This window comes from Solanum verrucosum, unplaced genomic scaffold (assembly GCF_900185275.1).
Source record: "Solanum verrucosum unplaced genomic scaffold, falcon-dt-bn FXZP01000228.1, whole genome shotgun sequence".
NCBI classification, from domain to species: Eukaryota; Viridiplantae; Streptophyta; class Magnoliopsida; order Solanales; family Solanaceae; genus Solanum; species Solanum verrucosum.
This window is the reverse complement of record NW_026020210.1, coordinates 248,086-256,517: the sequence shown is the minus strand read 5'-3', so window position 1 is coordinate 256,517 and position 8,432 is coordinate 248,086.

Sequence of the window (8,432 nt, the reverse complement as noted above, 5' to 3'; positions counted from 1 at the left end):
TGAAAACAGAAAATATTTAATTTAATATGGAAAACTAACTAAATATTTTGAAAACAGAAAATATGGTGCTGGAAAATGGGATTGAGCCATTGAAGAGACATAACTCAAAATTGATAAATAAAAATTTAACTTTTGAGTTGGATTAATAATTAATATACATAATTTATAATATTTTTATATAGTCTAGGGGTAAATTGGTAATCCAACTTTGTACTTTGGAGATTCCCACTTTTAGTAATATATGATGATGAAAAGAGCAAATTGTTCATTAAACTATATATGATGATTTGCATATGTTCATTATCTAAAGAGCTCTTTATATGTAAAAATTTTTACATTTTATTTTGATAACCATCAAACTGTATTAACACAATTGTAAATAATATTTGAACATAGAACATTAACATGAGTAACTAAATAATTATTTTCTACAATTATGAAACAACAGGTACCTATGTTGACGACCTTCGACTTGTTATTTCAAAATGATACTGAACAATTGCATATCTTTATGAATTCTCCTGTCCAAAAAAGATTATTCTACAAGTTAATAATGGATATATGCGATTAACTAAATCAAATGGAATGGAATTTTCATTTCATCTGGAAAACAATACATAATCATGACTAAACAAAACACAACAAATATATAAGTTAAATTTCAGCTCTTACAGACAAAATACCAAGCACCTTATGTGCATAATCCACTTCAAATTGGTATAAAATTCATTCAATTACAAAAATTAGTAACATGCATGTAAGAATTCTAGAAAGACATTATTCAAAAAGAATAGGGAAGCAACATATCACACAATTACAGATAAACAAAGTGCAATTTTCATTCAAACAAAATGCAAAGATTTTCATTCGTAATGAAAAATTAAGCAAAAAAAGAGAAAGAGGAACCCACCAGAAAATAAAAAGAACTTTATATATGTTGAATAATTATTAGAGAAAGAGGGAAAAAGCAAGTAGAGGAAGCTCAAAACTAAAAAAATGACTTTACAACATATATATGTTGAATAATTATTCGTAAAATGCCAATACTGCCCTTTTGTCCTACCACCAAAACTTTTACTTACAGGAAAAGGATTTTTTTTTGCAATAGGTGGTAACATAAAAATCACAACAACTCAAATAGTGTCCCCAAGAGATAAAGTATTGGGCTGTAAAAAAAAACAGAAAAAGAACCTAAAATATTCTTTGTCCACTTATTGGCTCCCAAAAACCCCTATCATATATCGATTGGATCCCAAATATCATTGTCATCCATCTTTGAGTCCAATATTGACCATTTTTATAGTGGACTATCATTTAAACAATTTAAATAAATTTTTTAAATACATACCGACTATCTATTGGATACAATTTAATTAATTAAATTCATTTATAAACTCATCCATTACTAATATACCTGACTCAAATTAACTACACCGGTCTAGATTAACTTCACCCACCTCAAATTACATTTAGCCCACTGATTAAAACAATTACACCCTTCACTCCCAACAATTCACTTCATCTTTCAACCTTCTTTCCTAACATATTCACCTACATTCTCAAAAATAACTACCTAAATATACACACATGTATCATCACCATAAAAAAAAACACCAAAACACTCATGATTTTTTATGGTGATACATGAGTATATTTAGGTAGTGTTTTTCAAGATTGTAGGCATTATATTGGGGAAGTAAGGTTGGAAGAGGAAGTAAAATGTCAGAAATGAAGGGTGTATTTGGTTTAATCGATGGGGTAAATGTAATTTGGGATGGGTGTAGTTAATTTGGGTCGGTATAGTTAACTTGAGTCGAGTGTAGTCAATTTGGGTCAGATATAGTTAAGTTGAGTCGAGTGTGGTCAATTTGGATCGGATATAATTAGTAATGAATGAGTTTATAAATTAATTTAAGAAATTAAATTGTAACCAATAGATGGTCGCCACATATTTTAAAAAATTATTTAAATGATAATCCACTATAAAAATGGTCAATATTGAACCCAAAGGTAGATGATTGGTAATTGGGAGCCAATAGGTGGATGATAAGGATATTTGAGAGCCAATAAGTGGATAGAGGCTAATTCCGTACCATTCCCAATAGTTAAAGAATATTTTAGGCCCCTTTCCATAAAAAAAATATGTCAATACTGCCTTTTCTCGTACCACCAAAACTTTTACTTATTATTTAAAAATATATATGGAAAAAGAAATAGATTTCTATTAACAAATTTTGTTCATCCCTTTGAACTTATTTCAATGCAATCCTTTTAGTTAGTTGGAATACTATTTAGTTTCTACAGCCTACTTACTAACTAAATTACTCAGTGAGAATATAGAGGCATAGTTGAAGTAGCTTAAAAGCGATTGGGAACAAGTTGTTTTGGAATTAATTATTTCAGAATAAGTTATTTTGGGATAAATTATTTCATCATATATATATAAGATAATTTATCTCATCACTAAAATATAAATGGTGTAATAAATAATTTCAGGACAACATAATAACTCAAATCAAACACAAACTAAAATAGTCTTACATTTTATACCTGAATTATTATACTTTATGTATCACACCAAAAAACTCTTACCACTAGTAAATGTATCCATACACACATATCAATTACTCTAAAAGATTTCATTCAATATTGAATTGTAAGTTCTGAGCGATCACTTCGTCTATAAATAAAGCCTAAGGGTGTGTTTTGTATGAAGGAAAATGTTTTCTTGGAAAACAATTGGATATCTAACTTATTTTCTCATGTTACGTTGGCAAGTAGAAATTTTTTTTTAATGTTTGGTTGGTGAATGAAAAATATTTTTCAGAAAATATCTTTTATTTTTGACTTGAGACTAAAAAGTACTCTTTAGGAACATAATTTCTTATCTAAAATCAACCCCGATAATTGATCTAGGACTCGACCTCGACACCGAAACTAGGACAAGACCCCGATAACCGTTCCAAAATCCGACCTTGAGATTTGACCCAGACTTTAGACCCAGGAATTTTTTTTTCAAAACAATTTTTAAAAAAAAAAAATTGACGGGGTCGCGGGGGGCTTGGAGGGAGGGTAGGGGTGGAGTTGGCGTAAATAATGAAAAAAATTATCCAAAACAATTTTTTCTTAATTTTTTTTTACGGAAATGGCCTGGGTGGGGTGGCAAGGGGAGGGGGAGGGGGGCTCACGACCTGAGCCTACACCCTGGACGTGGCCGGCACTAGAGAACCATTGTTGGTCCCAAGCGAACCCTCATCCTGGCTAACTACAAGCGGAAGACTAACTCAAGCATACATAAGCTTAGAACTGAATAAAATTCAATAAACTCATATACTCAATCTTTAAAATAATCTAAACAATACTCAATAGATAAACTCAGAGTTTGTAAAAACAACTCAAAGAAGATACATATTGAAAACTACTCAACTTTGTCTATCTATGAAGCCTTACTATTACAGAAGGATATCGAAATAAGACCCACGACATCTCAAAACTACTAACTGTAAGATAAAGGTGAAGTCTTCTGGAATATAAGAAGGCTCACCAAACTGCAAGTGGTATCAACGAAAATTCTGTTGATGACCTTGAATACCTGTATCTGCATCATAAAAGATGTAGGCCAAATGACATCAGTACATGAAATGTATGAGCATGTAAGGAGAATTCTAAAGCATAAATATAAGCTTGAACTGATGAAAAAGAAACATACTTACCTCTTCTCAACTCACTCAACTCAACTCAACTCAAAGAAACATCAACTCAACTCAGAGAAATAGGGCTCAACTCAATAATAAGATACTCAACCCTGTGAAACATAACTCAACTCAACTCAGAGAAATAGGGCTCAACTCAATAATAAGATACTCAACTCTGTGAAACATAACTCAACTCAACTCAGAGAAATATGGCTCAACTCAATAATAAGATACTCAACTCTATGAAACATAGTTCAACTCAACTCAGAGAAATGGGGCTTAACTCAACAATAAGATACTCAACTCTGGATACTCAAGGATAAAGCAACAATAAAAGATGCAATATATGGAAAGCTGTAAAACTATAGATAGCAACTCAATTGTATGTAAAAATACAATAATAACTCTTATTTGAGAGATTCTCTAACCGACAACCATCACTATGAGCTATGTGATGATACAACGTCTTGCCTACACTGTGAGAACTGTCTTATACCTTGTCGGGGTATAGAACTCCTCAACTAAGTGGATCCACTAGTCTATTCTTAAAAGCAATAAGGAATCATCTAAAAAGTATGACCCTTTCTACCCACGTTGGATACATGGTTTATAGGGGCTGTGAGTTTTCTGAACTCTCCTCCATATCGATGCTCAGTACTGCTCCCAAAATATAACTTAGCTCATATGTTTTTTTTAAAAACATTTTCCCATCCTCAACTTTGAGATTATTACTCAAAAGGTTTCTCTTAAAAGAGATAGTACTCAAAACTCCTCATGAACTCTTTTGAAAATCAGTGTTTCCTCTCATCTTAAATGCAAAAACATTTACTCTTGGGAATACTTAGTTCCCATATATCATTTTTTAAAAATGAACTCAACCCTACTCATCCTCATACTCATTTACTCAAGCCTTTAAACAAATTTTAAATAATTGTAAAAGACTTATCAAAATAGGGTTCATGCCAAATTATGGACGTGAACGACTCAATTAAAGGTTTTCAATAACCATACATATAACTCAATACTCAAAATTCAACAACTCCAGAACTCAAGGACTCAATGATACTACTCATCTTAAGAATGCTCGATTCAGAGGGTTCATGCGGAATTATAGGAATGGACAACTCAACTCAAGGACCTTCATGGGTAACATGTAGTAGTCTCATGATTAGGAATATAAACTCAAAAGGATTAGGAACTCAATACTCAAGACTTATAACTTGAAGATACTACTCCTCTCAAAGATACTAAAATTATGAAGTTCATGCGGAATTTATGGGCATGAAAGGCTTGACTCAATGATCTCAATGACAATATAGACTCATGAATACATTGTCATCATTCTCCTACTCACTTACTCGAGTCTTGAAACAAGTTATTAGTAATTGTATACGACTTCTCAAAAAGACTCAAAGGGACTTTCTCAAAATACTCGAAAGAGCTCTCAAGACTTGATCTTTACTCTACCTTGAATTTAAATTATGAATTCAAGGTTTTGATTCATGAATGATTTCTCGATATTTAGAAGTAGTTTAGAGTAGTTAGAAATAAAGGGGAGTAAAGGTACCCTATGAAAGAACTGAGACGGGCCAAACGACTTAGTGGCGCAGGGCGCCAGCCCCTGAACTACAGACCACCTCTGCTGGCGTATTGGTAGGGCAGCGCGCCTGCCCCTGCCAAGATTTTCCCTGATGAATTTCTTTCTCGTTTTCTAACCCTAGTTTACCTAAAATTGAATGGTTTTTTCCCCACTCACTTAGATTCGAATACCCAACATAAGTATATGATAATATACTCAAAACAACCCTCAAATCACTAACATTCATCTCAAGAATTCATCAAAACCTCAACAATCAAGATTACAAATGGAATTTCAAGAAAACTCATCAAGAACTCAAATCATTCAACCTCAAGAATGAAATTGCATTAAAATAGCATGATTGGCGTGTGGGTGAATGAACCTAACACTATGAGAACTCACATACCTCTTAGGGATCAAAACCTTGGCAAAACAACCCTCGATCTGCAAGAAATTTCGATGAACGCCTTGAACCTTCCCTCTTTTCTCATTTTTTTCTTCTTGAACTCTCTTCTAAAACCCTAAGCGTAAATTAGGATTGTAAAACTGAACCAAATCAGTTTAGACCCCTAAAACCTTACTAAAAATGTTTTAATCTGATGGGTAAGGAAAAGACCAAAATACCCCTCACATTTTTGGGTAACTTTCCTTAACTGGACATGCATACTTCAAACAAGCATATCTCCCTCATACGAGCTCAAAATTTAGCAAAGTCGGTGGCGTTTGAAAGAATACTCAGAGATCTTTCATTTGATATCCTATGGGTCTCCTAACTCATCCTGTGCTAAAAGTTATGGTCATTTTAAGTTGACCCAAAACTTGGAAGAACTTAGGAATGACTTGAATGAACTCTCTTTACTCTCTTTTTAGAACTCAAGGTGCTACATCTAGTGACCTTAACAATTAAGAACATTTGAATTCCTTTGTAAAATCCTACTCACAACGAAGAATGGTTCGAGTCTTAGCTCAAGAATTTTCTGGGGTGTTACATTATCTCCCCCTTGGGATCACTCGTCCTTGAATGATGACTGGACTGGGTATGGAATGGAGTTACTCTTACTATCTTTCTGACTCATGCACTTGCCTACTAATACATGTTGAACTGATTCATACCAAGAGTTGGGACTTCTTATAGCACCTAAGTCAAAAACGATGTTGTTGTGAACATAGTCACTCCCTCTCTGAAGTTACCTTATATGGAACAAAGGAAGTCTAGGCATGGAGTAAGACTAGGAATACCATGCGTCATTGGCTGTAACTCATAGCTCCTACAAGGGTATATGACTCATCTTACCAAGGTCTGCGCTCTTACTATATTTAAGCTTAACCCAAATCCTAAGGTTCGGGTTCTATACCTCTCTATAGGGAATCTCATCCTCCTCTTCCTCCTCATTTATAACCTTAGATGGAATCATCACCCCTACTATTATCATGACAAGAACATTAATCTTCTCCTTCATCACTCCACTACTAAAAGGACCTCTGAAAGATATCTCTCATACTCTTTTGAACTCATTACTATCTTATTCTCAACACTTGACTTGATTTCTCATCTTATCATCTCCCCTTAATTGGATCTAAAGCTGATACTTGAAAGCTATGGACCTATTCCATTATCTCCAAACTGGTTTACATCCCCTTTACTCTAATACTCGGGAGAAGTTTACCTCATGACTACCAAACTCTCCATAAGCAAGTGCCAAGACCTCTTTGTAAGATGCTTTTGTTAACCTCAATTGGGACCTCATCTGGCGACATACCACCTCGGGTATACCTCTTACTGCTCTACCTTCATTCCTCTCCTCTATGGGTCATAATACCACATTTTAATTGCAATGTACCACTTTGATCTCTTCATCTATTTCAAGTCAAACCTACTAGATCAGATCTCAAAACTAACACTATTACCCTCATATTACCAATTTTTAATCACGACACTCATCTCAAATTCATGCTTAGTGTCTAGTACTAAACACGGATATCAATATGATTGCTTACACCTTATACTACTTGCTACTACCAGAAAAGTCAAGAACCACTCCCCCACTAAGATATCATGGCAAGTAGGAAATCTTTATCTCTCAGTCTACATATTTACAGATTACCTTTACCTTCCATTTCACAACTTAAGTGCTATTTACTCACTTACTGCGCATTACCTCTCAAACAATTTTATCATCTCCTGAATACTTTGGGGTTCCCCCTTCAAAATTCATAGGCCTAGCTTGGGTCTATAACCTCATGAATGCTCTGCTCTCTGATCCACACATATATATAGTCTCCTCCAACACGATAGCACATCGACATCAACTCTATTCTGGTTACAAAGATACTCTATCTCATCCTGACTAACAACTCTTCCTCTTGACTTAAGGGCACTCTTTACTAATACTTCTCAAAATCTCGTAATTCATACTATCTTTTAGGGTGAAAATACTACCCAAGCTCTGAACATACTTCTCATAAGGATCTCAGCTGAAACACGACTTAGAGAAAAGAGTACAATTCTCTTTTAGCTCAAATGCATGATTCACATGAATATGAGTGTATTTTATCGAACTCAACACTTAACTCACTCACAGGCTTCTCTCAAGCCCCTCTGTAGTCTCATGACTTTCTCAAGAATTTTGCTGAGAGTAACTCATCGATAAGTAATTGACTTTGCTTTTCAACTACGTTGAGTATGGGAGTGTCGAATGAATCTGAGAAACGCACAAGTTTGAATAAGTTCTTTATGAAACAACTCTATTGCATGATTTAGAGTATGAAAGAAGGGAAAGTTTTCTTAAATGTCTATAGTCCTTTATTTATAAAATTGGGGACCTCACAACCATAAATAAGATCCTACTTGACACGGCTTCATAGACACCCTATGACACTTGAACTCTGTGCTCTGATACCAAGTTTGTCACGACCCGAGTCTACACCCTAGACGTGACCGACACTCGAGAACCATTGCTGGTCCCCAAGAGAACCCTCATCCTAGCTAACTACAAGCGAAAGACTAACTCAAGCATACATAAGCTTAGAACTGAATAAAATTAAATAAACTCAATTACTCAATCTTTAAAATAATCTAAACAATACTCAATAGATAAACTCAGAGTTTGTAAAAACAACTCAAAGAAGATACATACTAAAAACTACGCAACTTTATC